Raw genomic sequence first — 10,656 nt, 5'->3', positions numbered from 1 at the left:
GAGAGATGATATTGGGGAAACTAGGTTTTTCAGATGGATAGTTGTAATCTTCAGAAAGCCAACCAACAGAGTGGTTAGTTCTGTGCAACCAGAATCCATGCAGTACTAGGATATAGTTCTGCACTCTGAAATAGAGGTTCTTATTCTGTTGTGTGTTTCAAATTGACACTTTTTTTTATTATGGTTTCCAGGGCCTTCATAAACTCTTTCACTGATCATCCCTTTCCCACAATGTTACGTTGGAATTTGTTCTTGTCATCATTGACTTATCTGTATTTGTTAACACTGACCGGATCTTATTCCAATATAACTCTAGAGGACTCTTCAAACACACCTTTCAGAGTAAATAAACACAAACACGACAATTCATATGTTGCATGCTTCACTTGAGCAGGAGATTAGTTGTTGAAAAATGTTGTTTAGATATGTTGCTATCGCTAAGCTGCAATGTACTTTTGACATTACAGTTCCTATCTTTAGAATCTTGCCTCCATTGTTTACATTGGTTTGTGACTCTCCATTATCCTGCACTGCTATCCAATAGCTGAAACACACCTGGAGAAGCTGCAGCACCCTTGACCTTTAATGCTTGTTTCTGAGATGGTAGCAGTTTGTTTTCCTGTTTAATCTTTCCCAGCCTGGACTCCAACTTTGATAGTAAAATTTTCCATTCCAGTGAAAAGCTGGAATGATCAGCTGGGCTTTAGCATATGTCAGAGTACTGAGGAACGCACAGCACTTTAGGATGCTGGTTCAGGATCCCGTGCTGCAGAGCATGCTCATGGAAGGGGGTACAGCATCAGTCTCATAAATGCCTAACAAACTATTGCAGAGGGTCTGTTTTGTGACTTGTAGAAGGCCTCTATATTCTTTATTGCTGTCAGCTTCCTGAATTCATTGTGAACTCACTGAAATGGATTTCATGAGGAGATGACTACAGAAAAGCACAGATGCTCCAGTGTGTCAGTCTTCAGTTTTCATCTCATGGCACACTTAGTGTTTGTTTTTATTTCCAACTGTGGACTTGTTTGGATTTCAGTGTCCTATAGAGTGGATTGTATTTATACTTCTTGGTTATTCTCCTAAAAAGAGATTGAAATATGTTGATTTGCTACTAAATATAGCTTTTATGCTAAATTTGGTCCTGCTTTTTGCTATGTGGACACACTATGTTTACATAAGCAGTTATATAGCTTAACTTGCATTTATTTTTACCTTTTTTTATGTTAGAAAATGATGAATGACACTTAATTACTAGATTAATTTTTTACTTGTGGCTCTATTTGGATGGAAATTAAAATTCAGTTTTAAAAAAAAGCACAAACAGCATTTAATTTTTGATTAAATAAAACTATCTTGAATGTGCTTGACACCTAAGGAAGAAAGTTTATCAAAACATGTTTTGCAGTTAAAACTGATTTATTAAACATAGGAAATATTATCTATAGTTGTTGAATTGAACTGATTATTTCTGGTCACTGTGTCCTTATTTTTTAGAACTAGCAGATCTCATAATCACACTTAATTTTTATTCATTGATTGGAAGAAGAAAACAAGTTTTCCTGCTTCTTCAGCTCCCAATTGGTTTCTTAACTTTGAATGAACTAGTCATTGAACTGAACCAGGGGAATAAAGTGAAATGAAGAAAATATTCTCTGTAGAGAGGCTCCTGCTGTCAAAATCTGGTTTAGCACTTCAACAAACTCTGGTTCCTGGTGCTTAACCAGTGCTTTTCCCCAGTTCAGTGGGTTGACTTTCTTTAAAACTTCAACAGCAAACATGTACTACTTAATACTATTTTTGTAATTATTTTAATAGATCATAAGTTTAGGTCTTAACATAGGTATTAAATTTTAAATAAGTTATTTTAAAAAACCTTTATTCATTGATTCTCCTGAGAAATAAGGCAAGATGGAATCTTACAAGCAGCTGGTTAGGTGGTATTGCACAGAAACCTGATTGAATAACACTTAAAACAGCTTATCAAACAATTTGTTTTAATACTTTGTAATTTCCATAGGTTATTGGTGAACTGAACGGAAAAAATATAGAGGATGTCATTGCTCAGGGTAAGTAAAATCTCATGGTGTTGGCATGGGGGTGACATTTATGATGATTGCCTCTCTAGTTCAGTCACTAATTTAAAGACCCTTGAGGGCAGAGAATTACCAGATTTTGTTTTTTCTTCATTAAATCAGACTTGCTTTAGAGGGCTCTCAATTAAGATACAAATTGGGATAAATCATATAATGGGTAGGGGTCCATCCTAATTCCTGCAGGTCAGTGCCAGTACCTGCTAGGTTTCGCTTGTGGACCAGATTAAACTGGAAAGTGCTCTTAAATATGAGTTTACAGTTAGTCTGCTCGTAACAAGAGTTTTCTGGACATGTTGCTAGGTGAGAGAATGAGCCAGACTTTAGCATTCTAAATTGTAGTTCTTGGTTTACCCAATTGTGTTCTTGAACTTTCTTTTGCAGAGAAGTCACTTCATGAACTAAACACTTCATTCACAAGCCTTCTGTTCTTTATTTCAGGGAGACCTAGAAATGATAAATCTTATTGAGAGAGAACACTGAAGTGAAAAATCACATTTTATTTTCAGTGCAAAATTAATAAATATAAATTTAGAAAGGCACAACAATTTGAATGTTCCACTTGTGGAATATTTTGCTCTGACCAAATACGTTGTTTTTAGATAGCCCAAAGCACTCTAATGATTTAATCCCTATTCCTTCAAACACTTAAGCAGATATTTTTGTAACTTTACTCACATGCCTAAGTGCTCACAGGATCAGGCATTAATGATTATCAGTAAGTACAGCAGCTATGAGATACTTCTGTGAATGTTGTATAAAGGCCTGAGAGAGCCATTATGGATGCAGAGACTTAAAATGATTCAGTTGTCTGCTGATGGAATAATTTTATTTTAGAAATACAGTAGAATCTCAGAGTTACGAACTGACCAGTCAACCACACACCTCATTTGGAACCAGAAGTACATAATCAGGCAGCGGCAGAGACCCAATAAAAAACAAAGAAACAAAAAAAATATATAGTACAGTACTGTGTTAAACGTAAACTATTTTAAAAAAAAGGGAAAGCAGAATCTTTCTTCTGCATAGTAAAGTTTCAAAGATGTATTAAGTCAGTGTTCAGTTGTAAACTTTTGAAAGAAGAACCATAATGTTTTGTTCAGTGTTATGAACATTTCATAGTTACGAACAGTCTCCATTCCCGAGATGTTTGTAACTGAGGTTCTACTGTATGTGGCTTCCTAGAATATCTGACATGATTATAAAACATGTTTATTTTGCTAGTTATAGGAATCTGAAATTCTAAGGAATTATTTAGAAATTGATTCTTAGAAATGGAGTACAAGCAAAAAGACTTGAAAACTTTGAAAGCAGAGGGAATCTCAGTATTCACAAGGGAAAAGGCGGAGAGCTAACTTTCCAGAAATTGGAGACATTAAGCAGTAGTGAGTTCACTAATCTCAAAGGTCCCCATCTGTAATGTAATTCCTACTGTGTTGGAGGGGCCTGGTTATTACACAGTACTCCTTGGAACAGCTAAAATGTTGTTTGGTCTTCTTCTATACATGGGAAGCTAATCATATTCCCAAACAGTGCTGCATTCCTGCAAAGTCCAAGGTTGTAGCATATTGTAGACAATATAGACTAGACAGGACCTAGCAGAGGTCATATTGGAAATGCTCTTCTCGAAGGATACCTTTTTCTTTCTTCGGTAAAGTTTGCTTGCTGTTGATGTCTTACTTTTTAATATGGATTTAGAGAGCTTTGGGGGATTTTGTAGGCTAAAAAATTCTGCCCCAAACTATTGTCAATACCAGGTTGATTTTTTTTTTTTTTTATTTTTTTGGTAGGCTAGCTGCCCAGTGTTTCAGTCTTAAACTCTGGAATCTTGTTGTAGAATGTGCTGTATTTTAAACAAACAAAAATACCCGGCACCTTGTTGTTCCTTGCAAGTGGCTAGTGGGGGTTAATTTGTCAGAGGCTAGCCTGTAATCACATCCCTTATGTATTTTTATATATTTTTCTCATTCATTTCATCCTATCATAGACGTGTCTATATACCATATTGACTAGGTGCCATCTTACTACATAACTTTGGTTCTGCACGTTGCAGTATTTGCAGGGCCAGGTCTACTCTGAGTGCTTAATTACTATTCTCCACTCTTTTGTTCCTTACAGGTAACGGCAAACTTGCCAGCATGCCAGTTGGTGGAGCTGTAGCAGTCTCAGCTGGACCAGGTTCTGCTGCTCCTGCTGCTGCACCTGCTGCTGGTGCGTATACATTAAAATCTTAGTGCCTTAATTCCCATCATGTAAATTTAGGAAGCTTTTCCTTCTTTTATTGTAGTTTGGCTTCTTGTCCTGAGATTGAAATATTAACTGACATAGTTTAGCGCTGAAGACAATCTCTGCACTGTACCTGGGAATAAACTGTTAAAGTAGTGTACATAGAAGGCGGTTAGTTAAAACCAGCCAACCAGTAAGAGTTATACACAGTTGCTTGCTCCTCACCTTCATTAATTTGTTCTGGTTTAAGTCTATAGAGCCAAAATGGACCCTCAGGTATGTGTATACAACTCCTGTGGATGTAATTGAGAGTTGTGCATGTCTCTGAAGGCAAAATTTGGCACTTAATCTTTAAACGTATAGGTTAAAAAGAAACTGAATCCGTTAGCACCGCACAGAGTAGATATGGAGACTGAAATTTCAAGGGGTGACTTGTGTCCATTTAATTGGAAGATACGCTTTCCATGAAGAGAGCGTGTTTTGGGATCTCCTCACACCTGCAATGTCCAAAATGTACTGTAAATATTCCCAGATGAGTAAACACTGTTTAAATCTTTTCTCTCTGCAGCTGAGGAGAAGAAAGAAGAGAAGAAGGAGGAGTCTGAGGAATCTGACGATGACATGGGATTTGGCCTATTTGACTAAACTTTTGCTACAGAAGCTAATAAAACAATTTGTTTAAAATGGATGTTTTGTTATAATAACACTAATGCCCCTGGAGTTTTCTCTCTTGTCTAACAGTGATCTGGATTTGGGCTTTGTTTAAAGGGAAAAAAAATCTTATGTAGCCTCGTTGATTCTGCATGTAGGTGAAGCCAATTACATTTATGCTCCTATATCACTTAGACACCTTTGAAACCCCACCCTGAGGCACCTAAACATGCACTTGATGCTAAATCATGTTGTGAAACCCAATGGGCAGAAAATCAGAATTAGCTTGTACGTTCTACTGCATCACTTCAAAGCTAATTCTCCTAAATGATTATATTATGTAAATGACCAAAATGGCGCTGATTTCTTTGCCGATTTAGATCTTATTCCAAAACTTTCCTATTGCATTCCTTTCCACCTGCATATTGCCTACAATGCTGTCAGTAACACATTCTGTAGGGATTTCACTTCCATCTCCAACAGATCTCTAAAAGCAATGCATACCTCAACTTCATCAAATGTGCAAACACAAAATCTAAAATCACTTCATAGCTTTGATATCAATTACATTAGCAGTTCTCAAAGTGTGGGTTGTGACCCCACTTTAATGGGATTATCAGGGCTGGGGTTAGACTTGCTGGGGCCCAGGGCTTAGGCTTTGGTCCCCTCTCCAGGGGACGTGTAGTAATTGTTGTTGTCAGAAGTGGATTGCGGAGCAATGAAGTTTAAGAACCTCTGACCACAGATTGACTTGCATTCCATGTGTTTGGGACGTTATTGTGGCTAACACTGCTGAAGTGATGTATGGTCTTATGTTGTCTTGTCTACATACGGGTATAGCTGAGATGTACAACTTGTATATTTAAAATGGTACAACCCATCCACTAGAGGATGCAATTCTAGATTGGTATAAAGATTCTTATACCAGTAGAGCTTATTCCTGTATGGGAAGGGGAGTAAGTTCAGTGTAAGATGCCTTTACAGCTGTATAACTGCATCCACATTAGGGATTATATATGTATAATTTTCAGTAAAATATACCTCTAACCAACATAGTTATACTGATAGAAAATCTGTGTGTAGACCAGGCTCAAATATGAAAGGCAGTGTTTTGGGGGGGGAGGGGGATAGGATTGTGTTTTGTCAAGTTACGGTACCATTTTCAATAGGTCTTTAGTAACTTGGGCACTGAAGTGCCACTGACATAGTATTTAGGTGCCTAACTTGCTTAGGCACTCTTGAAAATCTTACCATTAGAGACCCAGGTTTCATGCATGCAGCGTCCTTGCATAGGCTCTGTGCTAACTTATTTTAAACGGGGAATTCAACAGCTCTTCCTTGACTGCCTTCTAGGTTACAGTTCATGAGCTTGGCCAATATTAAGGGTAGTTTAAATTGCATGGAAATTTAAACAGGTGAGTTTTGAAATGACTTCCTCTTTCCCAGCTCAAAGACCTTTCCTCTAGGTTCCCTGTCTGACTCATTTAAAGTAGGTTGGTTCTGCTTTGCATCTCTTTTCTGTTAAGGCTAAAACGTTATAAAATACTCTATAAACTGCTCAATTATCAGTTATAAATAGATAATCAGCATAAGATGACCAATATTGTGGTCAACGGACAGGCCCCCAGAGTGTTGGGTTCTTTATAAAAGGATACAAAGAAAAGAGTGAAAATTTGCCAAAAAGGAGGTATTTTTTTAACTTTATTCTCTCCATTTTTCATCAGCCCTCCATGAGAAGATAAAGCAGTGCTCACAGATAACTGACTTTGGTTTTTGCCATTTCAATGAGGTTTGTACAAAATAAAGGTTTTAAGGTTGCATCCCAAATTACAGTTCAACAGGAACTTAACTGTGCTACAGTTCCAATCTAATAAATAGCCAGTTTTTCCAGGGCCTGCAATGGTGTCAAGGCAAGATGTGTCCATAACAAGTGAACCCGGCATCAGTTTCTGGATAGATTTAAGACGCGTAGCACCACTGATCATGTTATAGTGGTTGCACAAGAGAGGATGAAAGCACAGTTGATGGTTGCAAATGTCTATGAAAGAAACAGGCACAGCCTCTTGCTTGTATGTAATTGAAAAAAGCTGATTGTGGCTGTAGCCTCTACCTGACTTTCTAATAGCAGCTGGAAGGCCAGCCAGTCTCCTAGGTTGCTCACTTGCCCCACAAATGCTGGGCTAGGGGCTAGCCCCTCCCTCAGTCAAAGGAGGTGATATTATCTCTGCCATCTCTTCCACTTGTTCCCCTACAATCAGTATCCTCTCCATGTTCTTTGAACCAACGGTAAGCCAGCTCTTTCTCATCCAAACAGCAGCTGAGGCACTTGAACCTTCTGGCTGGTCGGAAAATAAAAGCTGGGCCCCCTCAGCATAGCGAAGGCACAGCAATCTCCACCTCCTCACCAGCCCTTGTAACTGCCCCATAGCTCTCTAAAGAGGACAGGTGACAAGATGGAACCCTGTAGCACTCCCTGGGAGGGCCCCACCAGCAGCCTTTGAGAGCCTTTATACAAGAATGGTCCCACCCCAAAGCAACCCCATTCACTCCTGGTACAGCCCCCAACTGAGTCCACACACCTTATGCTCAACAGTATCAAAGGCAGCTGGCAGTTCTAAGAATGTCAGGGTGGAGATGCAATCTTGGCCCATTGCCAGGAAATTATCTACTGATGTAACAAGCTGGTCTGTCACATGCCCCCAAATTAACAAGTGTCCAAAGGTACTGCGGCCACCTGATTGTCACCATTTGTTCAATAATTGTAACCAGAACAGGCAGCTGAGATACATGCTGATAACTGGCCTAGCCAAGTCTCAATGGCTCCTAGTCTAGCACTTGGCATGAGCTGTGCTCTGCACAAGAGGCCTAACTACTCCAAATGTCCTTCCCCCATTCTTCACCTGTCCTCCCACGCTGTTCTTTAGGCTTGGAGCTATCAGCCCAACCTGAGGTGTTGGCCACCTACCATCTACTCCAAAACCCTCCTGAAAATGCACCATTTCTGCTAAACCTTATGCAACTAATCTGCCCTGGAAAGCATAGTCTCAGGTTTGTGTGTTTAAAAACCAACTGACTACATCACACCACTTTGTGATAAATATATAATCAGATCACTTGGTGCTCTGTTTGTCTGCAGCATGTGGCTAGTCTATGGTAAACCCCTGGGTGCAGAGACCACTTCTGTGTTCTGAACATACCAGCACTTGTTAAATACTGCATTGGTGGAGTTCCCAGAATACCCTCAAGGTGGCAATACACTTTACATAACATTCCATGAAGCTTACAGAGGGAGGGGGACTTATGTATTTTTAAGCAATTAGGTATGCAGGAAGTTTGTATGCCTGTTTCACAATTCAATAGCAGACCATCTAGTCTGTCTTGTGAAATGATAAAAGTTTACTCCAAACAAGGAAGCAAAGTATTTTCATCTATTCTCCCCAACTCCCAGTCTTTCCAGTTGCCACTGAACTGGTTTATAATCAGAGTGCTATATCTAGAAATCTCCATCAGCTTCCTCTAACGCACTGGGTCAAATTAATCATAGTTCTAACTCCATTGACTTCAGCAGGTGTCTACCACTGAGCAATTTGGCCCATTGCTTTGTCTCTATAGATGCTATTCTGTATTTTCAGTTGTAGCTTCCTTCTTCACAGTCATAATGCTTGCATGAATCATCGTAAAAGGTGCTTTAAAAGATAAGGACAAGGGCTTGTTCCTACTGAAACCACAGGTAAGGCCCAGAAAGTTGTGGTATATTGTATACTCTACACTTCTATCCTGATATAACGCGACCCGATATAACACAAATTCGGATATAACGCGGTAAAGTAGTGCTCTGGTGGGGCATGGCTGCACACTCCGGCGGATCAAAGCAAGTTTGATATAATGCGGTTTCACCTATATCGCGGTAAGATTTTTTGGCTCTCAAGGACAGCGTTATATCGGGGTAGAGGTGTATAATCCTCTAAAGATATCCCTTTCTCTTTATGTATCCCAATGTCAGGAACAGGGCTCACTTTGGCGCATCCTATGGCACAAGCTCTGTTCCAAAGGTAGTGACGTCAGCAATATTGGGAAAGGAAGGAGAACCAAATCTTTATCCTGGAGGTTATGGTGGTAACTCATTACCATAAAATACCTAGCAAGGGAGAGTGCTCTGCTAATAAGGTTGGTGGTGAGAGATGGAAACTTTCATCTCTGGGATATTAGTTCTACTCCAGCTCAGCACTGACGGAAAATCATTTCTTGCGAGCACCTCAGAGCAGGAAGCGTGACGTCTTCTCTATTTGGAAACTACCAGATATATCCCAGGTGCTAATGGAAATAGTAATTAAGTGATGGCTCCGTGGTGGCATCTGTCAAGTCAATTAGTATTCTCCATTGAGTCACTGAGGGTAGGTCTATACTGCACCTGGGAGCAAGCCTCCCAGCTCAGGTGAACAGACTCAAGCTAGCATGCTAAAAATAGCAATGTGGAGTCTGGGGCTGGGGTAGAGACTGGTTAGCTACAGAAGCTCAGAGAGAGGGTGTGGGGTGGGCTTAAGAGTCCGAACTGCTGCCTGAGCCACAACATCCACACTTCTACTTTTAGCACCGTAGCTTGAGCCCATCTTGCGTGAGTCTGACTCCCCAGGCTATTGCTCCAGCCTACACCTATCTGCATTAAATTTGGGTTTGTTTTTTAAAGGAAAAAGTAGTTGTAAGAACAAATATTGCCGTACTATGAAAGCAAAGACTCTGTCCTGGCATAGACTAGTAAAGCAGAGCTGTGATACGAAGGTCTAATACACAGTCACAATGCACAAAGGCAATCCTAAAATAGGGAGAAAGTCAACTGGAGTCTTTCCCTCAGCTTTAATGAGAGTTGGATCAGGCCCTGGATTGTCTAAAGGAACATTGTGTAGTCAAGCTGTAACATATGAATGTCATAAAAAAGAGAGGCCGACGTTGTTTGTGTATGTGCTGTACCATAATAATAGCATCATGTTAATTGTATGTAACCCACGTGACTAACAAGAATGTAATGAAAAGGTTGCAGAAAAAGCTTTCTCACTGCATACCGAGCATTTAATAGGCATGAATGAATATGCAGTTTTTGATGAGAATCCAACATGTCAGAAAGGCAATGGTGTAAAGTCTGCTGACACAACACATTTGAGGGTCACACAGATTTCCCTGCCACTGGTTGCTTACTGAAAAATCACTGGCTTTGGGGATTATCACCTGGGAGAAAAACATCATCATTATTTTGTTTGCCAACATTTTCTTACCAGCTAAAGAATCCAGGAAGTGTTCAGCAAGAAATTTCCGTTTACACTGTTTATTGCAACAATCATAACAATGTTGTGCTATTTTGCCAGGCAATAATAAGTCCTCAGTCATATAACCTTGAAGGCCAAAGACTGAGTGATGTAAACATCTGAGGAGATGTTTCTCAACTGGTGCAGCCCCAGCACCATTGTTTTTCTCCTTCAGATACAGACTGAGAACCCTGCAGTTTACAAGGTGCAGAAAAACAAGCAGAAGCAACATTAGCCCGAGAGGAAAGTTGGTCTTTTCGTTGAAGCACTGAGCTAGAATTCAAGGGATCTGGATTTAAGTCTCAACTCCTATGTTATGTTGAGGCAGTGACCCTCTGTGCCTCGGTTCTCCTTTGTAAAATGTGGCTAGGAATGTTTCCTTTGGC

At 39.8% G+C, this 10,656-nt stretch overlaps 1 long non-coding RNA gene and 1 other non-coding gene across 2 annotated transcripts; both read left to right on the top strand.

Moving 5' to 3' along the window:
• Positions 1–1,968: 1,968 nt before the first annotated feature.
• Positions 1,969–5,007, top strand: LOC113409344. The gene is made up of 3 exons (XR_003370516.1): positions 1,969–2,069; positions 4,212–4,304; positions 4,888–5,007. It is a non-coding gene; the product is annotated as an uncharacterized LOC113409344 (long non-coding RNA).
• LOC113409345 lies at positions 2,258–2,390 on the top strand. The gene has a single exon (XR_003370517.1). It is a non-coding gene; the product is annotated as a small nucleolar RNA SNORA52 (small nucleolar RNA).
• Positions 5,008–10,656: the final 5,649 nt, after the last annotated feature.

Source organism: Terrapene carolina, unplaced genomic scaffold (assembly GCF_002925995.2).
Source record: "Terrapene carolina triunguis isolate 2854851 unplaced genomic scaffold, T_m_triunguis-2.0 Scaffold32624, whole genome shotgun sequence".
Taxonomy (NCBI): Eukaryota; Metazoa; Chordata; order Testudines; family Emydidae; genus Terrapene; species Terrapene triunguis.
Note: the sequence above shows the minus strand (reverse complement) of the source record. Positions and strands in the feature narration are given on the sequence as shown.